This window comes from Callithrix jacchus, chromosome 22, assembly GCF_049354715.1.
Source record: "Callithrix jacchus isolate 240 chromosome 22, calJac240_pri, whole genome shotgun sequence".
In the NCBI taxonomy this organism is placed as follows: domain Eukaryota; kingdom Metazoa; phylum Chordata; class Mammalia; order Primates; family Cebidae; genus Callithrix; species Callithrix jacchus.
This window is the reverse complement of record NC_133523.1, coordinates 11308606-11336055: the sequence shown is the minus strand read 5'-3', so window position 1 is coordinate 11336055 and position 27450 is coordinate 11308606. Positions and strand designations below refer to the sequence as shown.

Here is a 27450-nt window from a genome sequence, read left to right as displayed (position 1 = left end):
GTCTCATTTAGCTGATCAATGCTGGTGAAAACCTGCAGTGGTCACCAGCGCCTGCAGCCAGTGACTCCAAGGTGAGGCCAGGCTGGAGCCTGCAAAGGGAGGGAAATGGAGCTCCCCATGTGGCTTCCTGGGCAGCTGCTCTATCTGTAGGTGGCCTCCCTTGCTCAGAACAGCTGCAGGAGTACACATTCTGAGAAGCAGAGTCTGGGAAAGCAAAAGACTCGTGTGAAGCTATGTTTAGGGGGTTCTATCCTTTCTCAGGCCATAACTCAAGTTGGCTTGGGACCATTTTCTGGGTAGTGTGTTTGTTGTGGCACACATAGGGTCACTGCAGTCCAACTGTAATTTGTATATATGAAGTAAATCTAGGATGGTCAGGGTCAGATAAAGACTCATTTGGTTGTCTCCTGGAGAAAGAGTTTATGTATTTGATAGTTTGTGTAGGTTAGAACCTTAATCTGACTCCAGGGGAGAGTTTCCTGCAGGTGCAAATGAAGGTCTTGAAGGAGGCAGCTTTTCCATACTGTGTGGAGGGTACATGAAGGCATGTTGAGCTCCCGGAGATAAGTCCTTAGGTTTCCCTCCCTCATCAGGAGGGTCTGAACAACTCTGGGATCCATGTCAGTAGTCAGAGTCTGACTCCCAAGATTAAGAATATGTGAAACCTGAATGCAGGTTGTCCTTGTGAACTGTGGGTGTAGAAGGCTGCTTGCCTGAGCTAGTTCAAATGTTTCCTTTCCTTTGGATTCCCTTATGGAATAATGCTGCCATATAACTATACATTTAATAATGTTTTCATACCTTTATTAATTTTATTCCCACGTTGACATGTTTTTATTTTCTGGGCTGAAAATGAGTAGACTGAGAGAGGAGGTGAGAGGAAGGCTTGGTCATGGCACCAACTGCCCCATCTCAAATTCCTGATCCCTGGAGGACATCAGGCCCTCCCTCCTGTTCCAGTGTGGGCTGGTGTGGACTCAGCTTCCCTCTTTCTCTGAGGGAAGGAGATCTCTCCATTGGACACTGAGTCTGGAATTCCCTGTGCATATCTGTGACCTAGAAGAGGCAGAAAGGGCCTACTGGGTACAGGAAGAGGCCAGGAGTAGCTCTGGAAAGCCAGTGGACAATTGTGTTGGTGCCTCCAGCGGAGCCTGGTTTGGTTGCCAGGAGGAAGCTGGGCCTGCTATTGGCTGTGGCTACAGCCTATCAATCTGACTCCCTGCAACCACCTATTAGATATTTTCTTCTGTGATGCAGGGGGCGGAGCCTGAATCTGTCCAATCAGCGACACTGGGGCGTGCTCTGAACATTCCAATCAGGAGCGCTGCCAGGATACCTGGACAATGGTCAACAAGTCGATAGGACAAGCCATTTCTGCCGAGGACGCCACCTGTGGCACCGCTGCATCCTCTGTCGCGCTGTGACCTTCTCTGACCAAAGGAGCCGTAATAAGGAAGCCAGGACACCTGGAAGTGGGGAAATGGTGCATGTGCGGGGCCTGGAGTTCCTAGACTTGGAGGAGGGTCTGGTTAGAACCGGCCGGATCCAGCTGTGGAGGTACCTGGGCCTTCCTGCGGCGACTCTGGGGTCTGGGACTTGAGTCCCACTTGGCGCAGCTCGTTCCTTGGTCCCCTTGCCCCCAGGGTGGGTCTGGGCTGGCTACCGGGACCCCGGGCATCCTGTTGCGTCCCTGCGTGGTCACTGCGGCCCCAGCCCCGCACCCACAGCCCCTCATCTCTCCAGATTGTGCGGGGGGGTCACAAGAGGGTCATGGGAGGAATCCCGCCTCAGTGTAGGGCTCGTGTGGGAGGAGCTGTGGTCCGTGGGATCCTCATTCCCTCATCTTTCCCTGGGGTACTGGTTTCCCTCCAAGTCTTCTAAATGTATGGGAAGCAGGGTCCCAAAGACACCACCCTGTCTCCTACAGGGACGAGGAGTAAACTCCTTGCTGCATTTCCAAAGGCTAGCTTTCCCTCTCCAATTTACCACTTTATCAGCTTTTTGTCCGTCATTCTACATTTTCAACAAATACAGTGTTAGAATTGTTTATTAGTTTTTCCCTGCAAAGCAATGTATGACTCTTTTTAAGAGATTTGTTTTCTCTTCGTGGACTTTTCCTCTGAGAGGAAAGCAGAGAGTAACCACCTGACACTCTACCGTAAAAACCCTTTGGTGCCTCTCCTTTCATCTTCCCCAGGCACAGACACCTTATCAGAATGTCTTTGGGTGAGGTTCCTTTTTGGAAACTTTACTGGGTGATGTGTCGTCTTCCCACCCTCTGTCTTTCCCTTGGTCCTGGATTTCCGAACTGCCTAGGGTTGACCCAAGATGCCCTCAGCTGCCACGTCTCTTTGAGGATCTAGTGAATTATGAACTTCTGCGTTATCTTCTCAGAGATGGGGTTGGGGCCTCGCAGGGAAGCAGCTAGATGCCCTGGGCTGGAAGGAGTCTTCTGGTATCCCCCTCAAATAAATAGCCAACCCCTGGGGCACTCAGCTTTTCTTCCCCAACCCCAGTTTCTGTTCCTTTGTGGATGGGCGGGTGGGGGACCAGCCAATCAGATGCTGGTATTGAGGGTATTGATTCTTGCCTTCTGGATTCTCTCAGACTACTGAAGGGAGAAAAACTATACTGAAAGACAAGAGAAAACCCATCCACGCATGGCAGTGCAAGAAAACAGAAAAGCAAAATGCACTTTGAGTACACGGGGATGTACAGTGCATTGCCTTTTCTTGGGATGGTGGTCACTGAGCACCTCACTGAGGATGAGGGGTTGTCCTATGTGACAGGATGACCTGACCTAACCCTTGAGTCAGACATGCCTGTGTTCTGGGTCAGCACTGCCTCTCCATCGGTTTGTCACTTTGAAAATGTTTGTTCATTTATCCCACTTTTCATTAAATGTAAAATGTATGTTATCAGTAAAGCTTAATAGAAAAGATAAAATGTCGGGGGTGCGGTGGCTTAAGCCTGTAATCCCAGCACTTTAGGATGCCCAAGTGGGCGGATCACAAAATCAGAAGATCCAGACCATCCTGGCTGGCTAACACAGTGAAACCCTGTCTCTACTAAAAATACAAAAAATTAGCCAGGTGTGGTGGTGCACACCTGTAGTCCCAGCTACTCAGGAGGCTGAGGCAGGAGAATCGCTTGAACCCAGGAGGCGGAGGTTGCAGTGAACTGAGATTGCGCCACTGCACTCCAACCTGGGTGACAGAGAAAGAGAGAGAGAGAAAAAAGATAAAATATTTACAAAGAGGCAAGAAAGAGAATTTCAGAAAAAAGATTATCTCATGTTTCACTTGTTAATAATTCTTACTTAATGACCTTTATTCCTTTCCCAGAAGAAAGTGTATGTTTCTCAAGTCTGTTCTTTTCTTTTGGGTAATTTCAAATGGAATTCCAGGACTTACCCTTGGGAATGCTACAAAGGAATAGAATTAGGGAAAAACCTCCTATTATGCCTACATTAAAATGAATACATTTCCATAAATAAGTGTGGTAAATTTGTGAATTACAAAGATTCACCAAAGCATCAATTCCTCTCCTTTGCAGGGTGGAGAATTTGTTACATTGGGTAACTTTGTTCTGTTTCCTATTTTCTGGAATTTGGAGATTAATGCTAAAATCTATGGGATAGGATTTGGCAACACCAAGAAGGTGTCCAAATATGGTTGTTAACTAAATGATTTGTCATGGAAGTAATAATTAAATGTCATGTTTATCGTCGGAAAGGGATACTTAACGCTTTTGTTGTTGAGCTGTAAAATACAAATGCTTTTCAATTTCTTTTCCTCCTATAGACGTAACAGTGAGTTTGAGTGATTTTGCCAGGTTTTTTGAACACTGGGTATTTTCTCCTTTAAAAGTAAGTGGGCCAGACATGCGCATTGGCTCACACCTGTAATCCCACACTTAGGGAGGCCAGTGCCAGAGGATCACATGAGCCCCCTAGAGTTTGAGACCAGAGTGAGCAACATAGCAAGACCCCATCTCTACTAAAAATATAAAAATTAGCTGGATGTGGGGGCAAGCACCTGTGATCCCAGCTACTCTGGAGGCTGAGGTGGGAGGATCACCTGAGCCTGGGAGATTGAGCTCAGTGAGCTAGGATTGCGCCACTGCACTCTAGCCTGGTTAAAAGAGTGAGACCCTGTTTCCAAAAATAAAATAAGCAAATACCTGACACAGCCTTCAGCACATCTCTCCTGGTCAGCTCCACAGCCGTTCTGTGCATATCCCTTCTTGGTTTACAGGCAGGAGAACAGGGAGTCTCAGGGAATGACTTTAGAGGGCTGTGGTTCTCAAGCTTCAGGGTCCATTAGAATCCCCTGGAGGGCTTGACAAAACTCAGGCTTCCCCCCAGGCTCCCACCCACCATCATTCTAGAGCTTCTGACTTAGAGTTTCAAGTGTGCCTGAGAATTTCATTTCTAGCAAACCATCCAGGTGCTGCTGTTGCTGGTCCAAGGACCACACTGAGAACCACTGGTCTAGTTCCTGACTTGGCACCAGAATCCCTCTGCAACCTTCCTCACAGGGATGCTGCAGTCACCCCTGCACCTGGCCGCTAGAGGGCATCAGGCCCTCAGCACCATCCCAGCCCTCCGGCCCACTCCTACCGCTGCGTTGTTTACAGACCAGCCAGATCAGACTTGCCAGAAAGGAAGCAACTAGAAAATCCCAGGATATTAATTTTAAAATCCCAGGATAATCTAAGAGGTTTATGTCAAAAGGTTTACAAGGGAAAAGATAGAGGTAGCCAGATTGCTTCCTAACTAATGAAGACACAGCCATTTACCACTTTCTTGATCTCTGTGATGAAAATGCTTGCCTGCCAACCTTACCGTCTGAACCAGTTTCTGATACAAGACTTAAGAACGTAGCACCTGATAGAAATGAAGGACAGAAGAGTCACAGAGGAGGGAAAAGGAATCTACGACATAGAGTGAAGAATGCGTGGATGTAATTCAGTCTGCTCACAGTACAGATGGGAAGACTATGTTTTAGAAAGAATTAATCGGTAGCTCACAGTCCCAGAGCTAATAAGTGGCAAATCCAGGATTTGATACCAGAATTTTTTGACTCAGACCACCACTCCATTACCACTTACAGCTAAGGAGAACACTAGGGAAGACCTGAATGCCTTCCCGTATTGCCATGGGCTGGTCCTCACTGTGACAATCAGAGCTTGCCTCTGCAGAGCTCTGGTCCTTTCTCCTACTCTTGTGAGTTGCGCCTGTTTGTAAAGCAAGAGACTTCTTATTATCATAGAAAGCAGATGCAGGGGAAGGAATTAACCCTTTTGGGGGCAGAGCCACCTAGTAAGAGGTAAGCTTCCTCTACTCTGACTCTGCCTGGAGGAGGGTGGCTTCCCTTTTTCCATACTCTGCTTCTCACCCTGTAGGTAGAGAGAAATGGCTAAGCACAGGCTCTGAAATCAGGCTGCTCTGGTTTGAATCCAAGCCGCACCACTGACTGACTCTGTGACGTTGCCTCTCCATACCTCAGTTTCCTCACTTACAAGATAATTATACCTACCTCATAGGGTTGCTGCGAAGATTGAATTAGAGCACTGGGTGTCAGCTATTACTGTTTCCCACAATTACTGTCTTCCAGGTCAAGATCCCCTTGCAATAGATTGACTAACATGGTTGACGTTTAAAAATGTTTGCTTGTTTTATGTTATCATATGATCATAAGTTCCTTGATTGCAGGGAGCTTATTAGTCTTTGTTCCCCAATACCTAGACTGGTACCTGGTACAGGATAGATAACCCAATAAAAACTTGTCGAATAGAGAAAAAGAATAAATGACTACCCTTTGATGGGGAGCAGAGGCCTTAGGCCAGTGACTCCAAGCTAAGGCCAATCTTGAGCCTCTAAAGGGAGGTCACTGAAGGCCCATTTAGTTCTTCCTGGCAGGGCTGTGCTGCAGATTTCCTAGGGGATCCATAGGCAGATGGGTTGGGAGTGGGATCTGATGCCCTTTCTGTGGGTGTGATTATTATTGCCCTGGGGCTGTTCCTAGACGCCCTCAAATAAAACAAATCCAGATTTAGGTAAGAAGTGACTTTACTTGAATGCAGTATTGTAGCAGTAGGAGGAAAGCACCAAGTATAATATTTGCAAGCATCTCAAAGCTTAGGTAGAGTAGGGTTTTCTTTCATAGGGAGGAGCAAGCTAGATTAGTAATAAAGTGGGAGTGAGAGGGCAGGATGGAGGGGGGCAAAATCAGATGCTAGATTAGAGAATATTTTTTCCTGAGATCAGTCTGTTCTTAGGAGGGGTCATAAAGGTGGGGTTGGGTTCTTGTTCAGGCTACTGCAGGTGGTAGAAGTTCAGGGACCTGGAAGAAGGAAAGAAACTTAAAAGTGTGGGTTCACAGGTATTTTGTGTAAGCTCATCAGTTTAGTCAAGACAAAGCTATTCAGCCAATTGTTCCTGAGGCAAAGAATGGGAATTGGGATAGTCTCTGTCTGGCCTTATACACAGGTGCATAGACAGTTGTTCAGGAGTGTGGATGGCCCTGGGCGCTTGAGACTGGCCTGTGAACTGGGGACCATGTTGTAGGACTGAGCCTGAAACGTGCTGGGTCTGTGCTAACTTTGAGTGGTGTCAGAACCGAATTGTTGACACTCAGCTTTTGGAGAATAGTTTGGTGTTCAGTAAACACTGCATATTTGGTATTAGAAATAGTGTTAGAAAAAAGGCATCACAAGTCACAACCTTAACTGATACTTGGGGAATGTTTGGTCACTGATGAGAGTTGAGATCCTGGGGGAGAAAATGATTTCCACACTATGATGAGGGGAGAATAGAGTATGTGGAGCACCCAGAATTCAACTTGCCAGCTGCTCAAGTTTTCCTCTTTGAGTTTGTAGAAGTGAGCCACATCTGACTACAGCTTCATGGGAGTGGGACCAAGCTTGGAAATGTGTCCAGCTTTCTGAATGTTGGTTTCCATGTGTAATGTGGGTGAAGCAGGAGGCGAAGTAAGAGATCGTGCCCCCAAAAGAGGGCAGCATGCCTGTCAGGCCTAAAGGAAAGTGGAAGCTGTAAGGAATGTGCAAGCTCAACCAGCATGTGGGGAGCCAGCAAGAGATTGACCTTCGAGTTAAAGTCTTTATTGGGGCAAGGCATTTCCCAATCAGGTGTATTTCTTGGAGTTCCGAGCCGCTCAGGCAGAGCGGCTTTGCGTTCATTTTCTTTACAGAATCTTGATGTCGTATAATTATAGTTTGCTGAAGCATTCAGGAATTTTATTCCATTATTTGAGTGTAAGAGTGTTATTGTCTTGGTTGAGAATCTGGTTGGATTGAGTCTAAGAAGCAAAGAGAATTCTGGAAATAAAATATTTACGCTTAGTTTAAATAATAATATAAACACACAAGAACTCACCACTCAGGTAAATAGGCCTTTGGCAGCACTGGTATGTTACCCTCATCTCACCTCCCTTCTGCACCCAGAGGTGACCATGATGGTAATTTTTTTGTTTTTGTTATTCTTTATAAATTTACCATCTATTTACTGCAAAGCAGAGTTTTGGCTATTTTGAGTTTTCAGCAAGTTAATATTGGTATTACTATTACAATTAATGTTAGGCTGAAAGGCTTTTTTTGGTTTCTTTGCCTCAGTCTGTTGCACATACATTGCTGTCTGAGTCTTCATTCTATTGCTTGTGGACTAATGTTTCAAGTTTATTGATCCTGGTGACCATGTCATTCTTGTTCTGTCTCCAAGGGCTAAATTATAAATTTTTTTACACATTGAGAAAAAATTACTGACTTGAATATTATGGATAAATTCATATTTACTAGGAAATACTGATGGAGTATATTGATTAAGCATCTGACCACTGATGCATGTGTGTTTGTTCCTTGCAATTTGCCAGTGCTTGGAATTATCGAACTTGTTTGTGCTCCTCTACTGTTAAACACAATCTCTGTGTAATTACATACTGCTTTTTACTGGATACCACTGATGTCAAACATTTTTCTGATGTGGTCTTTTATCTTCTCTGAAATAGTTTTCAGGCATTTTTTATATTTAATTCATTTCTATGTTTGCTGTACTATTTCTTTACCTTTTTTGTTATTTAAGTTTTATTTCATAATCATAAACTTAACTCTACAATTCAGCTAGGCATGGAAGGGAATAAGGAAAGCGTGGAACCCAAAGGGAACTGTAGCAACAGCACAAAGATTGTAGGATACTGCAAGCAAATGGTATGGAGAGTGCTCTCCTGAGCTACAGAAGGAATGGTTTGCTGGTTAAGATAAAGAGTAAGTCAAACTTATTCGAGTTGTCCACAGTCAGCAATGGTGATCTTCTTGCTGGTCTCGTCATTCCTGGACCCAGAGCGCTCCATGGCGTCCACAGTACTCATGCCTCTTTCACCTGGCCACAGACCTCATGCTTGCCGTCCAACCACGCAGTCTTGGCAGTGCAGATGAAAACCTGGAAACCGTTTGTGTTGGGTCCAGCATTTGCCATGGACAAGATGCCAGGACCTGCATGCTTCAGGATGAAGTTCTCGTCATCAAATTTCTCCCCATAGATGGACTTGCCACCAGTGCCATTATGGAGTATGAAGTCACTACCCTGACATGTAAACCCTGGAAAAGTTCTGTGAAGGGAGGAACCCTTATAACCAAATCCTTTCTCTCCAGTGCTCAGAACACAAAACTTTTCTGCTATCTTTGGAAACTTGTCTGCAAACAGCTTGAAGGAGACATGACCCAAAAGCTCGCCATTGATGGCAACGTTGAAGGATGTGGTGGGGTTGACCATGGCTGGTGGTAAGGGGCTCCCAGTGGTGGCAGCAGCAGTGTCTGCAAAGCTACCCTTTTTTTTTAAACAACACTCTTTGCACACTAATTCTTCTTCATTTGTAGGGATTATAAATATTTTCTCCCAGATTGTGGTGCATGTTATCACTCCATTCCACATTTTAATTATAATAATTTTAATCTTATATATAATATTTATTTTATGTATTTGTATCATTAATTATGATAGATTTGAGTTCACCTTTCTTTTCCATTAGGACCTTCTTCATTTTCCTTTTTTTTTTTTTAAGTGACTGAGTCTCCCTCTGTTGCACAGGTTAGAGTGCAGTGATGCGATGTTGGCTCACTGCAACCTATCCCTCCTGGGTTCAAGTGATTCTCCTGCCTCAGCCTTCTGAGAAGCTGGTTTATGAGGATGCACCACCACATCCAGCTAATTTTTGTACTTTTAATAGAGGTGGGGTTTTTCTGTGTTGGCCAGACTGGTCTCAAACTCCTGACCTCAAGTGATCTGCCCACCTCTGTCTCCCAAAGTGCTGGGATTACAGGTGTGAGCCACTGCCTCCAGCCTTATCTTCTTATATAAGAAAATTCTCCCTACCGTGAAGTCAGAAAAAAAATTTGCCTGTAACTTCTGAAAGTTTTTGCATTTTGTCTTTCACAGGTGTTGTAGTTTTTTCCTAATTTGGCCTGTGGTCTCTCTGGAGGCTGCTGGCTATAAACTCTAGCCCTGCCCTGGCAGGGCTGCAGGGGATTTTCAAGGGATGCATCTTTACCCTGACAGAAGGCCTAGTGTCTACATGTCAGACCAGTGTCCAGCTGTCCTTCTTACAGGAAACTTGTTTCTACTAGCAGATGCCCTTGTAGTTCTTGTCTGTCTAGTGTCTAGTTTATCTTTTTTTTTTTTTTGAGTCTTGCTCTGTTGCCAGGTCGGAGTGCAGTGAAGTGATCTCAGCTCACTGCAACCTCCGCCTCCTGGGTTCAAGCAATTCTTCTGCCTCAGCCTCCTGAGTAGCTGGGACTATAGGTGTGTGCCACCACGCTCAGCTAATTTTTGTATTTTGTATTTTTAGTAGAGAGGTGGTTTCACCATGTTGGCCACTATGGTCTTGAACTCCTCACCTCGAGTGATCTGCCTGCCTTGGCCTCCTAAAGTGTTGGGATTACAGGCATGAGCCACTGTGCCTGGCCCTTATCTAGTTCATCTTTACAATACAGTCACTGTCTTGGAAAACGCTGACTGGGAAAGAAGTTCACTTGGGGTGCGTTGGTCAGGTGAGACCCAGAAGAGGCAACTAAACAAAACATAATCAATAACAGAAGCAGTCTACTTAGAGATCCCTGAGAGGAGGACAGCATGCCTCGAAGGTCAGCAGGAAGAAGGGAACTGCTCTGGACACAAATGTTCAACCAGTGGGTAGTAAGCAACAGAGAAAAAGGAGCCTGTGGCCTAGCATTATGGAGGTCCAAGGTGTTACCCAAGCAAGTATTCCTTGGGGAGTTAGAGTGGGTGGGTTTAGAATGAGTAGGCACAAGTTCCACAGGGTTACACTGTAGTTGAGAGCTGGTCACTGCATTCTGTCTGCAGGCCATGTCGGGTGTGGGAGACAGTGGGGTGAGTCAAGTAGGTTGTGTCTGGTGAGTCAAGTATGGATGTGTCTGAACATCCATAAAGAATATGCTCACCAGGAGGTAGCTGTATAAGACAGATATCTGATTGACCACATTGAGGAAATGGGAGGAGGTACAGAGGTGGAAACTATATCAAGGGTGACTGAGCCCTGCTTCTGGTATGAGAAAGTTAAAGCCATATACAAAATGGATGCTAAGGTAACATAAAATTATGTTATGCGCTGGATATGGTGGCTCACACCTGTAATCCCAGCACTTTGGTAGGCCAAGATGGGTAGATCACAAGGTCAGGAGATTGAGACCATCCTGGCTAACACGGTGAAATCCTGTCTCTACTAAAATACAAAAAACTAGCTGGGCATGGTGGTGTCTACCTGTAGTACCAGCTACTCAGGAGGCTGAGGCAGGGGAATTGCTTGAACCTGGAGGCAGAGGTTGCAGTGAGCCGAGAAAAAAAGATTATGTTATTAATATATACAGTAGTATAGAAAAACTGTATTAATTATTTTATATGAAGATGATGAGAATCATTCTCCTGGAGATCTGGAGATAACCATTTGTCACTGCCTTGTATGTTAAAGTGGCCATAATTTCTATCCCTGCTTGGCAATACCTGCTCTGTCATAGGCTCATGGACCTTTAAATAGATGCCCTGGTTTCAGAATTTGCTATATTTCATTAGCCTATCAGTCCATTTCTCTGCTACTACCATGATGTCCTGATTACTCTAGGTTTCCAAGCCTTGATATTTGTTAACGTATGTTAAAGAAAGTTCCGTACTGTCTTAGTCACTTTGGGCTGCTATAGCAAATTACCGTACATTGTGTGTCTCAAACAACAAACATTTATTCCTCACAATTCTAGTTGCTGGGAAGTCCAGGGTGCCAGAATATCTGGTGTCTGATAAGGGCCCACTTCCTGGTTTGTAGATAACCATCTTCTCATTGTCTTCTAATATGGTAGAGCAGAGACAGGAAGTAGATGCTCCAGTTTCTTTTTACAGAGGTACTAATCCCATTTCTGAAGGCTCTACTCACATTATCTTAGCTAATCCTAATTAATTTCCAGAGATGCTATTTCCTAATACTGTCCCACTGGGAGTTAGAATTTCAACATGAATTTTGGAAGGGATGTATGTATACCAAAAATTTGAGCAGATGGTACTGAGCATTCTCATATACTCCTTACTCCCAGTTCATAGTTTCCCCTATTTTTAACATCTTGCCTTAGTGTAGTGTATTTTTTATGATTACAAACCAATAATTACATCTAATGATGATGAGAACTGATGAATGTTGTTGTTATTATTATTTTCAGACAGAGTCTCATCCTGGTCCCCCAGGCTGGAGTGCAGTGGTGCAATCATGGCTCACCACAGCCTCAACTTCCTGGGCTCAGGTGATCCTCCTACCTCAGCCTCTCAGGTAGCTCGGACTATAGGAATGCGCCACCACACCTGGCTAATTTTTTGTATTTTTAGTAGAGATGGGGTTTCACCATTTTGCCTAGGCTGGTCTTGAATTCCTGACCTTAAGCAGTCTTCCTGCCTCATCCTCACAAAGTGCTGGCATTACAGGCCTCTTTAACGTTTTATAAAGTATATTCAGAAAAGATAGTAAAAAATATTTTGTGGTAAGATTTAATAACAATAACTATAAACATGCTTGGAATCATCATTTATATTAATAAATGGGCATAGACAGGCTTTCAGAGTCCTGAGTTGCATGATGTTCTCACTGACTCATCTCACTGCCCTAAATCTTTGGGTCATTCCACATACTTTTGCAATCTTTTTTTTCTCACTATGTAGTATCTTGTAGTTTTGCCTCCTTCGAACTTTCAGGAATGGAGTAATAATGAAATTACATTTAAAGGTTTATTAGTCGTTATACTCTCCCAGTACGTTTTACATGTGCTAGTGTCTGAGGCTAGAAGCCATCTGATTTTTTTTTTTTTTTTTTTTGAGATGGCATCTCACTCTGTCTCCCAGGCTGGCATGATCTCGGCTCACTGCAACCTCCACCTCTCAGGTTCAAGCGATTCTCCTGCCTCAGCCTCCCGAGTAGCCAGGAATATCTGTCACTCAGGCTGGAGTGCAGTGGTGTGATCTTGGCTCACGGCAACCTCTGCCTCCCAGGTTCAAGCAATTCTCCTGCCTCAGCCTCCTGAGTAGCTGGGATTGCCAACATCCATGACCACGCCCATCTAGTTTTTATATTTTTAGTAGAGATCAGGTTTCACCATGTTGGCCAGGCTGGTCTTGAACTCCTGACCTCAAATGATCCGCCCGCCACGTAAGCCACCATGCCTAGCCTGATTTCTGATTTACTAGTCCATGCCAATGTTTTTGTTGCTTGGAGTTTTTCTTTTCATTTCTTTTTTTGAGAGTCTTGCTCTGTCACCCAGGCTGGAGTGCAGTGGTGCGGTCTTGGCTCACTGCTCAGTGCAACCTCCAACTCCTGAATTCAAGTGATTCTCATGCCTCAGCCTTCCGAGTAGCTGAGACCACAGGTGTGTGCCACTATGTCTGGCTAATTTTTGCATTTTTTGTTGAGACAGAGTTTCACCATGTTGGCTATGCTGGCCTCAAACTCCTGATCTCAGGTGACTTGCCTGCCTCCATCTCCCAAAGTGTGTGGATTATAGGTGTGAGTCACCATGCCTGGCCTGGAGTTTTTCATTTTCATATTCTTCACTTATTTTTTAAGAGATGGAGTCTTGCTATGTTGCCCAGGCCAGTCTCAAACCTGGCCTCAAGCAATCCTCCTGCCTCAGCCTTCCAAAGTGCTAGGATTACACACATGAGCTGCTGTGCCTGACTGACTTTTTATTCTTGCAGAAAATACCATTCCTATCATATTTGTATCTCCAGCAAATTGCAAATGCACAATAAATTCTCTATACACTGGAGAAAAAAATTGCTGGACTTACAGTCAAATTCAAATTGATAGGAAGTAACAATGGAGTGTATGAATTGACCCTTGTTTTATTTGTCCATAATTTTTTATTCACTGTATTCAAACGACAGTTTGGAGTGGCCAACTGAGTAACTATTATCCTTCTAATTCGTGCGAAATGGGATCTTCCTGAATTTTATTTGGCCACTTCCTCACTACCAAGGATATGGATATTTTTCATATGTGGTCTCTATTTTGTGTTACTCATGGTTTGGATACTCTGCTTTTTTTTTTTTTTTTTTTTTTTTGGAGACAGAGTCTTACTCTGTTGCCCAGGCTGGAGTGCAGTGGTGAGATCTTGGCTCACTGCAGCCTCTACCTCCCAAGTTCAAACAATTCTCCTGCCTCAGTCTCCCGAGTTGCTGGGATTATAGACATACGCCACCACACTGAGATAATTTTTGTATTTTTAGTAGAGATGGGTTTCACCATGTTGGCCAGCCTGGTCTCGAACTCCTGACCTCAGGCAATCTGCCCACCTTGGCCTCCCAAAGTGCTGGGATTACAGGCATGAACCACCATGCCTGACTTCAGTCTTTTTTTTCTTTTTAGCGTTCCCCCGTACCTGCTGACTTCAGAGTGTTTCTTAAGGACTGATCATATAGTGACACTCTGCCTGGCATGTAACAGAAGTTCAGACTTTCAGAGGAAAAACAGGAGTTAAGCATATACACATTGATTGCATAAACAGTTTAGGCACACTGAGCCAGTCTTACCACTTAGGTTGCTGGGTGTCCCTCCCAAATTCTCACTTCCTGGATAGCAGCAAAGCATGAATTTTGTGAGTAGGCAATTCTAAGGATAAGCAGTGTCAGGCCTACCAGTGTTAAGTCTCTTTTTCACACAAGGTAGTGGGAGTTTATTATGAGCAACAGTATAGATCCACTCTACAGAGGTACAGGATGATGCAAGCAGCTCACTTTACTGCCTGGGCTCACCAAGACTAGAGTTCCTATTGTACTATTGCTTTACCAAATGGCTAATTCTAGCATCAGAATTGGTTTGTGAAATACTGTGTCCCCTGCACACAAATACCAGAGAGTTAGTAATCTTTTTCAGAGACCACATTTAGGGGAATTACAGGGCTGAGGTATTCTCATTCTCAAGGGTTAGGCTGTCATGCTCCTGTGCCTCACATGAGAGCTTGGAAAAGAGAGAAGTGGGTGGACAACCTCCTCCTACTGGGGAGTGGCTGGTTGAGAATAATTTCTTCCAAAAACCAGAAAAGGGGAGTTTTACGTTTTTGTCCAGAGAGGTACTGCCAAACCCTACAAGTATTTAATCATGGGAAAATTCACCTTCAAAGCAATATAGATATCAGTGAATTCCTATGCAGATTGCAGTTGTTAACTTGATTTTCAAAGTCAGCAAGGCCCAGGGTTCTTTGTGGTGGTTCTGCAGGAAAGATCTCTTTCTAGCATCTTATATCAGTATGTGTGCATGTGGATGCCAAAAACTGTGTGCATGTGGGTACTAGTTGGTGAGAACTAGCCCTGAGCTCTTGACCTCGTGATCCACCCGCCTCGGCCTGCCTAAAGTGCTGGGATTACAGGCGTGAGCCGCCGCGCCCGGCCAATTGTTTTAATTTTTATGTGAAGTTTGCCTGTGTCTGGCTTATTTCACTTAATAGAATGACCTCTAATTCCATCCAAATTGTTGCAAATGACAGGATCTCATTCTTTTTTTATGGCTGACTAGTACTCCATTGTGTATTTGGAACTTTTTTTTTTTAATCTATTCATCTGTTGAGGGACGCTGAGGTTGTTTCCAAATCTTGGCGATTGTGAATAATGCTGCAATAAACATAAGAGTGCAGATATCTCAGATATCTCTTCAACATACTGATTTCCTTTTTTTTGGGTATTTACCTAAAAGTGGGAGTACTTACCTAAAAGTGGGATTGCTGTATGAAATGGCAGCTCTATTTTTATTTTATTTTATTTTTTGTGGAACCTCCAAACCGTTCTCCATAGTGGAGAACCCACCAACAGTGTACGAAGGTCACCGCTTCTCCACATCTCTGCGGCATTTCTTATTGCCTGACTTTTGGATAAAGGCCGTTTTAACAGGAGTGAGATGATATCTCATTGTATAATAGTTTTGATTTGCATTTCTCTGATGATCAATGTTGCTGGCCTTTTTGTGTACCTGTTTTCCATTTGCATGCCTTCTTTAGAGAAATGTCTTTTCAGATCTTTTGCCTATTTTTAATCCGATTATTAGATTTTTTTTCCTATAGACTTTTTGGGGGTCCTTATATATTCTGCTTTTTTTTGTTTGTTTGTTTAGATGGAGTTTCACTACTGTTGCCCAGGCTGGAGTGCAATTGTGCAATTTTGGCTCACTGCAACCTCCACCTTCCAGGTTCAAACGATTCTCCTGCCTCAGCCTCCTGAGTAGCTGGGATTACAGGCATTCGCCACGATGCCCAGCTAATTATATATTTTTAGTAGAGATGGGGTTTTCTCATGTTGGTCAGGCTGGTCCCGAACTTTTGACCTCAGGCATTCCGCCCACCTTGGACTCCCAAAGTGTTGGGATTATAGGCATGAGCCACTGCGCTTGGCCTATATTCTGGTTATTAATGCCTTGTCAGTTGTGTAGTCTGCAAATATTTTCTCCTATTCTGTAGCTTGTCTTTTCACTTTGTTGTACAGAAGCTCTTTTTTTTTTTTTTTTTTTTGAGATGGAGTCTTGCTCTTTTGCCAGGCTGGAGTGCAGTGGCACATCTTGGCTCACTGCAACCTCTGTGTCCTGGATTCAAGCTATTCCCCTGCCTCAGCCTCCTAAGTAGCTGGGACTACAGGTGCATGCCACCACGCCTGGCTAATTTTTTGTATTTTAGTAGAGACTGGGTTTCACCATGGCCAGATAACCTCGATCTCCTGACCGCATGATCCATCCACCTCAGCCTCCCAAAGTGCTGGGATTACAGGTGTGAGTCACCGCACCTGGCCAGAAGATTTTCAAGTTTAATGTGACCCCATTTATCTGTTTTTGCTTTGGTTGCCTGTGCTTGTAGGTTACTACTCAAGAAATCTTTGCTCACCCAATGTTCTGGAGAATTTCCCTATATTTTAAAGTTTTAGATTTGAATGTTTAACTGATTTTGATTTGATTTTTGTATATGGTGAGAGACGGGTGTGTTTCATTATTTTGCATATGGATATCCAGTTTTCCCAGCACAATTTATTGAAGAGACTGCCGTTTTTCCAATGTATATTCTTGGCACCTTTGTCAAAAATCAGTTCACTATAGATGTATGGATTTATCTCTGGGTTCTCTATTCTGTTCCACTGATCTATGTGTCTGTTTTTATGCCAGTACCATGCCATTATGGTTACTGTAACTCTAGTATAATTTAAAGTCAGGTAATGTGACTCTTCCAGCTTTGTTCTTTTTGCTTAGGATAGCTTTGGCTATTCTGGGTCTTTTTTGGTTTCATATACATCTTAGGATGTTTTTTTCTATTTCTGTGAAGAGTGTCATTGGTATTTTGATTGAGATTGCATTAAGTCTCTAGACTTCTTTGGGTAGTATGCACATTTTAACACTATTGATTCTTCCAGTGTGTGGATACAAGTATCTTTTCATTTTGTGTGTGTGTGTTTGTGTCCTCTTCAATTTCTTGTATCAATGTCTTATGGTTTTCGTTGTAGATACGTTTCACTTTGGTTAATTCCTAGGCATTTAATTTTATTTGTAGCTATTAAATGTCATTGATTTTTGTATATTGATTTTGTGTCCTGCAACTTTACTAAACTGGGTATCAGTTCTAATAGTTTTTTTGGTGGAGTCTTTAGTTTATTCCAGATATAGTATTATATCATTTGTAAGTAAGGATAAATTGCCTTCTTCCTTCCACTTTGGATGCGCTTTCTTTCTTTCTTTTGTCTGATTGCTCCAGCTAGGACTTCCAGTACTATGTTGAATAACAGTGGTGAAAGTGGGCATGCTTGATGTGTTCCCAATCTTAGAGGAAAGGCTTTTAGCTTTCCCCATCCAGTATAATACTAGCTATGGGGCTTTCCTATGTGGGTTTTATTATGTTGAAATATGTTCCTTATATACTCAGTTTTTTAGGGTTTTTATCATGAAGAGATGTTGAATTTCATTAAATGCTTTTGGAACATCCATTGAAATGATCCTATGGTTTTTGTCCTTCGTTCTATTGATATGATGTATCACATTAATTGATTTGCATATGTTGAACCATTCTTGCACCTCTGGGATGAATCCCACTTGGTCATGATGCATTATTTTTTTAATGTGTTGTTGAATCCGGTTTGCTAACATTTTGTCAAGGATTTTTGCATCAACATTCATCAATGATAGAGGTCTATAGTTTTCTTTTTTTGATGTGTCTTTGTCTGGTTTTGGTATCAGGATAATAGTGGTCTTATAGACTGAGTTTGGAAGCATTCCCTACTCCTATATCTGGGTGCTCTGGTGTTGGGTGCATATATATTTACAATTTTTATATGTTCTTGCTGAATTGACTTGTTTATCATTATGTAGTGACCTTCTTCGAGAGACCAGGCAATGTTTAAAAAAAGAAAGGAAAACTTAAAGAACTGTGGTCCTTGTCTACAAACACAGACACTTCCCATATCCATTTTAACTTTTACTGTTGATGGCCTTGAGGCTATTGTAAATAATTCTCCTGTGAACATGGGCATACAAATATCTGTTCAAGACCCTTCTTCAAGTTTTTTGGGGTATATACATACCCAGAAGTGGAACTGTTAGACCATGTGGTAACTGTTTTTAATTTTTTTGGGTAACTGACACATTGTTCCTGTACTGGCTACCACATTTTATATTCCCAGCAACCTTGAACAAGTGTTATAGTGGGCATTTTCACTATTGATGGGGTCCTATGAAGCACAAAGGTTATTTATTTTTATGAGGCCCAAATTATTTGTGTGTGTGTGTGTGTGTGTGTGTGTGTATTTGTACACACACAAATACCAATTTTTGCTTTTGCTATCATATGTAAGAATTTTTTTTCTTTTATTTTGCATAGAGACAGGGTCTCACTATGTGGCCCAGGCTGGCCTCAAACTCTTGGACTCCAGTAGTCCTTCTACTTTGGCCTCCCAGAATACTGGAATTACAGGCATAGCCACCACACTTGGCTGCATATGTAAGAATTCTTTTTTTTTGGTGGGGGGATGGAGTCTTACTTTGTCACCCAGGCTGGAATGAAGTGGCATGATCTTGGCTCACTGCAACCTCTGCCTCCCGAATTCAAGCAACTCTCCTGCCTCAGCCTCCAGAGTAGCTGAGATTACAGGCATGTGCCACCATGCCCAGCTAATTTTTTGTAGAGATGGGGTTTTTCCATGTTGGCCAGACTGGTCTCAATCTCCTGACCACAGGCGATCCATCTCTCTTGGCTTCCCAAAGTGCTGGGATTACAGGCTTGATCCACTGCGCCTGGCCTTGCAAATATGTAGGAAATCTTTGCCAGATCCAAGATTATCAATGTTTACCACCTTTTTTCCTGAGATTATTATAATTTCACCTCCTGTGTTTTGATCTGTGATCTATTTTGGTGAATTACCATATGTTGGGTGATGTAAGGGTCCAGCTTCATTCTTTCACATTTGGCTATCCAGTTGTCTCAGCACCCATTTATGAAAATAATAGTCTTTGCATATTCTTGGCACCATTTTTGAAAGTTGTTTGAATATATATATGAGTTTATTTCTGGGATTTCAATTCTATTCCATTCATCTCACCTATTGGACATTATAATTTTGCATTTACTGGAGACTGAATGACATAAATTGTAATCAGAAAACCATGGAGTTCTTCTCAGTTTGGAGAAGGGTAACAGTCATCTGCATAGTACAAACCGATGAACAGAGTGATATCTATCCAAATCCACAGTGATTTCCCAGTTGACACATTGAAAAGAACTATGGATATTTAGAGGGCAATTATCCAAGTTAGAGTTGTGGCAAGCTACAGGCAGAGAGTATCATTTTTATTTTCATCCCAATTTAGTTAAAAATAAGGCATACAGCCAGGCAGGGTGGCTCACACCTATAATTCTAGCACTTTGGGAGGCGGAGGTGGGTGGATTGCCTGAGCTCAGGAGTTCGAGACCAGCCTGGGCAACACTATGAAACCCCATCTCTCCTAAAATACAAAATAAATTAACCGGTCATGGTGGCATGTGCCTGTAGTCCCAGCTACTTGGCAGCCTGAGGCAGGAGAATTGCTTGAACCTGGGAGGCAGAGGTTGCGGTGAGCCAAAATTGCACCACTGCACTCCAGGCTGGTTGACCGAGTGAGACTCTGTCTCTACAAAAAAAAAACACACACATATTTGACAACTTCAATCTTTTATCCTTTTTTTACAAGAGAAGTAACTGGGTGATCTTGTTTTAATCATCCACAAAGACCCAAAAGCTCATGAAACTATAGGTATCATTTCCATATGGTAGACCTCCAGCATATGTTAGGAAAGATGAAAAAAAAAAGTAACAGCTTTGTGTTTTACTAGAGAGCAATTAATACCTAATTTTGTCCGATATTTCAATGACATATGTGTATCACTATATGTCATTGAAAATTAATGTGCATAATCATTAGTAATTCTTTTTTTCTTTTTTTTTCGAGATGGAGTCTCACTCTATTTTCCAGGATGGAGTGCAGTGGAGTGATCTCGGCTCACTACGACTTCCACCTCCCGGGTTCAAGTGATTCTCCTGCCTCAGCCTCCCAAGTAGCTGGGACTACAGGTGTGTGCCACCATGCCCAGCTAACTGTATTTTTAGTAGAGATGGGATTTCACCATGTTGGCCAGGATGGTCTCGATCTCTTGACCTCTTTTTTTTTTGAAGAAAGAGAAAAAGAGGGAAAAAGAGAAAAAAAAAGAGGGAAAAAGAGAAAAAGAGGGAAAAAAATATTACTTCATTCCTAAAATGGGTATCAATAATGGCCGGATCTCTTGACCTCTTGATCCACTCGCCTCGGCCTCCCAAAGTGCTGGGATTACAGGCATGAGCCACCACCCCTGGCCAGTCATTTCTATTTCTTTTGACTAGCCCCACGGAAGCGTCTGTTCTAACTTATGAATGAAAAATTTGAAGTTCAGGGAGCACAGTCTTGCTTAAATTCCTATAGCCCTCAATGCTAATGGAATCTCTGTCTCTTTTTTTTTTAATTTTTTTTTTTTTTTGAGATGGAGTCCCAGTCTCACTCTCTCTCCCAGGCTGGAGTGCAGCCTGGGTCTTGGCTCACTGCAAGCGATTCTTCTGCCTCAGCCTCCCTGAGTAGCTGGGACTGCAGGCACCCACCACTGCGCCCAGCTAATTTTTGTATTTTTTTTTTTTTAGACGGAGTCTTACTCTGTTACCCAGGCTGGAGTGCAGTGGTGTGATCTCAGCTCACTACAACCTCCGTCTCCCAGGTTCAAGCGATTCTTGTGCCTCAGCCTCCTGAGTAGCTGGGACTACAGCTATATACCCCCCAACACCTGGCTAATTTTTGCATTTTTAGTAGAGATGGGGTTTCACCATGTTGGTCGAACTGGTTTTGAACTCCTGACCTCATGATCCACCCGCCTTGGTCTCCCAAAGTGCTGGGATTACAGGTGTGAGCCACCGCGCCTGGCCCTGGAATCACTCAGTTTTGAAGCTGGAATGTGTGCCACCACCTATCAAAATTTTGGGCACTGTCAAAAATAGAAAACTCAGAACACTGCAGGTGCTGTATAAATGTTTACAAATAAGTCATCAAATTTTAAAAACCAGACTAATAGGACTACTTGGTGTTCCATTTATATGACATTCTGAAAAAGGCAAAGGTTTAAGGTTGTAAAAGAGAATAGTGGTTAAAAGCGGAGGAGTTTAGTACAATTGGATACTACAAAAGTTTTCTTTTGGGGTGATAAAGTATCCTGTCTTGATTATTGTGCTATCATATACATTTATGTAAAGTAATAGAAGCATAAAGTAGTATGTGTGTATGTTAAAAACAATATGAAATTCCAATTACTTGAAGGGTAAGGTAGGAGGCTCACTTGAGCCTAGGAATTCTGGGCTTGGCGTGCTGTGCCGATGGGGTGTCTGCACCAAGTTTGGCATCACCATAGTGACCTCCCTGGAACAGGGGACCACCAGGTTGCCTAAGGAGGAGTGAACCCACCCAGGTTGTAATGGAACATGAAAACTCCCATGCTGATCAGCAGTGGGATTGTGCCTGTGAATAGCCACTGTACTCTAGTCTGGGCAATATATTGAGACCCTGTCTCTTAAAAAAAGAAAAGAAACAATTAGGCTTTCATGTGTCAAGTGAAAACTTAAATGCTCCTGGCTGGGCGTGGTGGCTCACACCTGTAATCCCAGAATTTTGGGAAGCTGAGGCAGGAGGAGCATTTGAGGCCAAGAGTTTAAGAACAGCCGGGGTAACATCTTGGGACGCCTGTCTCTACAAAAAGTTTAAAAAATTAGTTTGGCATGATGGTACATGCTTATAATCCCAGCTACTTGGAGGCTAAGGCAGGAGGATTGCTTAAGCCCAGGAATTCAAGGTTACAGTGAGCTATGATCACACCACTGTACTCCACCCTGGGCGACAGAGTGAGACCCTGTCCCTGCAAACAACAAAAACAACAACAACAAAACAACAACAACTTGACAACTTAAATGCTCCTGGTTTACAAATCTTGATTTTTAGGTGTGCAGCACGTTTCTACTTTTTTCACCACTTTGGAATACTTCTCAGGAAGAAAAGAGCTGAGAAGGAAGGACTCATGCCTCAACAGGCTTTTCTTTTCTTACTTTCTTTTTTTTTTTTTAGATGGAGTATCGCACTGTTGCTTGGACTAGAGGGGGGCAATGGTGAGATCTTGGCTTACCACAACCTTCGCCTCACAGGTTCATGCAGTTCTCCTGCCTCAGCCTCCCAAGTAGCTGGGATTACAGGCACACACCACCATACCAACTGATTCTTTTGTATTTTTAGTAGAGATGGGGTTTCACTGTGTTGGCCAGACTAGGTCTTGAACTCCTGACCTCATGATCCACCTGCCTCAGCCTCCCAAAGTGCTGGGATTAGAGGTGTGAGCCACCGTGCCAGTCCCTAACAGGCTTTTCTTAGAACCCAATGTGAAGTTAGGATATGCCTTTTAGGCCTGTCTTAGTCTGTTTTGTGTTGGTATAACAGAGTACTCTGGACTGGGTCATTTACGAAAAAAGAATTTTTAGAATTCTAGAGCCTGGAAAAGACCCACACTGAGCACCCCACTTTCCTTCTAGACCCATAACTAGACTCACGTCCCAACAGGACCCAAAAGGACAGGTAGAAAGTGTGACCCATAGGGAAATATACTATAGTTAAAAAGAATTACTTGATTTTGGCTGAGCACAGTGGCTCAGACCTGTAATCCCAGCAAGGCTTGTGAGGTCAAGAGTTCAAGACCAGCCTGGTCGACATGGTGAAACCTCATCTCTACTAAAAAGTACCAAAAACTTAGCTGGGCATGATGGTGTGCACCTGTAGTCCCAGCTATTGGGGGAGGCTGAGGCAAGAGAATCGCTTGAACCCAGAAAGTAGAGGTTGCATTGAGCCAAGATTGTGCTACTGCATTCCAGCCTGGGCAACAGAGGGAGTCTCAAAAAAAAAAAAAAAAAAAAGGAAGAAGAATTACTTGATTTTTAAAATTTTTACAGACAGGGAATAGATATTAAAGTTGTGTGATAATGGTGGAAGAAACAGGAGGTTGGACCAGGCCAAATTTACGAATATTGGTCCACTAAACAGAGATTCTTTTCTTTTTCTCCCTGAGATAGATTCTCACTCTGTCACCCAGGCATGAGAGCAGTGATGTCATCAGAGCCCACTGCAGCCTGTAACTCCTGAGCTCAAGAGATCCTCCCTGCTCAGCCTCTGGAGTAGCTGGGACTACAGGTGTACACCACCACACCTGGCTAATTTTTTAATTTTTATTTTCTGTAGAGATGGGTTCTAGCTATGTTGTCCAGCCTGGTCTCAAACTCCTAGCCTCAAGCAATTTGCCCACCTCAGTCTGTCTCCCTATAATCCTCAGTGCTGGAATGATAAGCACGAGCCATTGCACCCAGCTAGTAAGCAGACATTCTGCATTTAATATTGTAGCTTATGGATTTGTAAAGGGTTCTAAGAGTCTGCTTGGTTGGTTGGTTGGTTGAAACATGGACAAAAGGTGGCCAACAATAAATGAACCTAAAATGCCGAAGCTGCTTCATTTACGGTAGAAGAAGGGATGCAAAGACTTAGGGGTATTGGGATGTTAGAGTGGATTTGCCATTTAAAACCCACATGCCAGCCCTGGGAAGGTCCAAAAGACACACCTTTTACCACAACTATAAGAAGTGAATTAGTGAGGGGGGCCCAGCAGGCTTGAAGTGCTGTGTGTTTGCTCTTCTATGTAGGCCATAATTTTTTGTTTTAAGAGTTAAGATCTTGTTCTGTCACCCAGGTTAAAGTGCAGTGGTGCCATTATACCTCACTGAAGCCTTGAATTCCTGTACTCAAGTGATCCTCCTGCCTCAGCCCTCCCAAATAGCTGGGACTAGAGGTATACGCCACTACACTTGGTTAAGTGGCTTTTTAAAAATTTTTTTGGCAGGGCGTGGTAGCTTACACATGTAATCCCAGTACTTTGGGAGGCCAAGGTGGGTGGATCACCTGAGGTCAGGAGTTCAAGACCAGCCTGGCCAATATGGCGAAACCCCGTCTCTACTAAATATACAAAAAAATTAGCCAGGCATGTTGGTGGGCGCCTGTAATCCCAGCTGCTCAGGAGGCTGCCGCAAGAGAATTTTGAACCTGGGATTCAGAGGTTGCACCTGGGAGTCAGAGGTTGCAGTAAGCCAAGATTGTGCCCCTACAATCCAGCCTGGGCAACAGAGTGGGACTCTGTCTTAAAAAAAAACAAAAAACAAAAAAAAAAAACACCTTTTTTCTTGCTGCATTGCCTAGACTGGTGTTGAACTCCTAACCTCAAGAAACCTTCCTGCCTCAGCTTCCCTAGTTGCTGAAATTACAGATAGGAGCCACAGGGCCTGGCTGTGTAGACCATCATTTACAGTTGTAGGCCAGCACTTTGGGAGGCCAAGGCAGGAGGACTGCTTGAGCCCAGGAGTTCAAGACCAGCCAGAGCAACAAAATGAAACCCTGTCTCTACCAAAAATACAAAAATTAGCCAGGCACAGTGACACACACCTATAGTCCTAGTTACTCTGGAGGCTGAGGTGGGAGGATTGCCTGAGCCTGGGAGGTCGAGGCTGCGGTGAGCCATGATTGCGCCACTGCACTCCAGCCTGGGTAACAGACTCAGAACTGGTCCCCCTCCACCCCCAAAAAAAAGGAAAAGAAAAGAAAAATATTTACAGTGTGAACCACTGCCACTGAATTGGGAAACCTAAATGTAATGGAAACCTGCACTGAATCTCTGATATGCAACATGCCTGGGGTAATCATTGCATTCTTTCTTCTTTTATTCCTTATCACCTAACATAAGCTTTATTGACTTTACATGACAGTATAGTCATGTATCGTTTTGCAATAGGAATAAGCTCTAAGAAATGTATCAGTAGGTGATTTCATCATTGTGCAAACATCGTAGAGTAAACTTACACAAACTGAGATGGTACAGCCTACTGCACACTATATGGGGTAATCTGTTGCTCCTAGGCTACAAACTTGGACAGCATGTTATTACACTGAGTGTTGTAGACAATTGTAACATAGTGGTATTTTTTGTATTTAAACATAGAAAAAGTACAAGGCCAACCATGGTGGTTCAGCGCCCGCCTGTAATCCCAGCACTTTGGGAGGCTCAGGTGGGCGGATCACTTAAGGTCAGGTGTTCAAGACCAGCCTAGCCAATGTGGCAAAACTCCATCCCTACTAAAAATTAGCTAGGCGTGGTGGCACGCACCTGTAGTCCCAGCTACTTGGGAGGCTGAGGCAGGAGAATCACTTGAACCTGGGAGGCGGAGGTTGGAGTGAGTCAAGATTGCTCCACTGCACCACAATAGAGTGAGACTCCATCTCAAAAAAAAAGTCTTAATTTTGTTTATATATAAAATGAAAGAGAGAGTAGGGCTTGCATTTCTATTTTATTTCAAACTTGGGAACATTTTCTGACATGGGTGGATATTAAATGTGCTAGGATGGCATAAGAATCTCTACTGAACCTGTCTCTATAAAATTGGTAAAATTGGGCCTGGTGCGGTGGCTCACGCCTGTAATCCCAGCACTTTGGGAGGCTGAGGCGAGTGGATCACGAGGTCAAGAGATCGAGACCATCCTGGTCAACAAGGTGAAACCCCATCTCTACTAAAAATACAAAAATTAGCTGGGCACGGTGGCGCATGCCTGTAATCCCAGCTACTCAGGAGGCTGAGGCAGGAGAATTGCCTGAACCCAGGAGGCGGAGGTTACAGTGAGCCGAGATCGCGCCATTGTACTCCAGTCTGAGTAACAGGAGCGAAACTCGGTCTCAAAAAAAAAAAAAAAAAATTGGTAAAATTTATTTTTAAAAATAAGCATGGCCAGGTGTGGCTCATGTCTGTAATCCCAGCACTTTGGGAAGCTGGGGTAGGAAGATCACTTGAGGCCAGGAGTTCGAGACCAGCCTGTGCAACATAGCTAGACCCCTCTTGCTACAAAGATTTTTTTTTTAATTAAAAAAAAATCCGGCCGGGCGCGGTGGCTCACACCTATAATCCCAGCACTTTGGGAGGCCAAGGCGGGTGGATCACGAGGTCAAGCGAGCGAGACCATCCTGGTCAACAAGGTGAAACCCCGTATCTACTAAAAATACAAAAATTAGCTGGGCATGGTGGTGCGTGCCTATAGTCCCAGCTACTCGGGGGGCTGAGGCAAGAGAATTGCTTGAACTCAGAAGGCAGAGGTTGTGGTGAGCCAAGATCGTGCCATTGTACTCCAGTCTGGGTAACAACAGCGAAACTCCATCTTAAAAAAAAAAAAAAAATCCAACAACTGAAAACCTCTGAAAATTGTTCTAAAAACAAAGAACAAATGAAGACTAGCTATTGAGGAAAATCTATAGTTAGTAAGGAAAGTAAGAGGCTGTAGTATTTGAACAAAGACTCCTCAGTTTCTCTCCCGAGTTTCTCTCAATTCAGTGAGGTGGAGGCTGCACTCCAGACTGCTACCAGGAACACAGGGCCCGCAGTACTCACATCTGCTAGTCAGAGGAATTTTTTGTTGTGTTTTGAGACTGAATCTTGTTCTGTTGCCCAGGCTGGAGTGCAGTAGCACCATCTCAGCTGACTGCAACCTCTGCCTCGCAGTTCAAGTGATTCTGCTCCCTCAGCCTCCTCAGTAGCTGGGATTACAGCCATGTGCATCCATGCCTGGCTAATTTTTGTATTTTTAGTAGAGACGCAGTTTCACCATGTTGGCCAGGCTGGTCTTGATCTTCTCACTTCAAGTGATCTTCCCACAATGCTGGGATTACAGGCATAAGCCAACGTGCCCAGCCAGTCAGGAGTTTCTTATAGGAAATCACAAGATATCAACATTTCTTTCTTTCCTTTTTTTTTTTTTTTCTGACTTGGGGTCTCCTTCTATTACGCAGGCTGGAGTGCTATGGTGTGATTACGAATCCCTGCTGCCTTAACTTCCCAGACTCAGGTGATCCTCCCACTTCAGCCTCCCAAGTAGCTGGGACCACAGGAGTGTGCCACTACACCTGGCTAATTTTATTTTTATATTTGTAGCAACAGGGTCTTGCTTTGTTGCCGTGGCTGGTCTCTAACTCCTGGGTTCAGGTGATCTTCCTGCCTCAGCCTCCCAAAGTGCTGAAATTACAGTGTGAGCCACCTCACCAAGCTGACATCAGCTTTTCAATTTCTTCCTCCAGGTACCTTGTGCTAGGGCTGAGTGCCAAGTAAGTGTACTAAAAAAATGGGGAGTAGGCCAGGCGCAGTGGCTTATGCCTATAATCCCAGCACTTTGGGAAGTTGAGGCGGGCAGATCACTGGAGGTCAGGAGTTCGAGACCAGCCTGGTCAACATGATGAAACCCCTGTCTCTACTAAAAA

General features: G+C 43.7%; 1 protein-coding gene and 1 pseudogene across 3 annotated transcripts in view; one reads left to right on the top strand and one right to left on the bottom strand.

Annotated features, from left to right (window-relative positions):
• The first annotated feature begins 1352 nt into the window (after positions 1 to 1352).
• Positions 1353 to 27450, top strand: part of ZNF709 (zinc finger protein 709) — a 55790-nt gene continuing 29692 nt past the window's right edge. For 2 of the 3 annotated variants that reach the window (XM_035286534.3, XM_035286532.3), the window contains exon 1: positions 1353 to 1557. The gene's annotated coding sequence lies outside the window, so the exon portion shown is untranslated. Of the gene's footprint in view, positions 1558 to 20009; positions 20132 to 27450 lie in introns of all 3 variants that reach the window. The other variant, XM_078360653.1, reaches the window with a different exon arrangement.
• LOC144580759 (peptidyl-prolyl cis-trans isomerase A pseudogene) lies at positions 8314 to 8791 on the bottom strand (annotated as a pseudogene).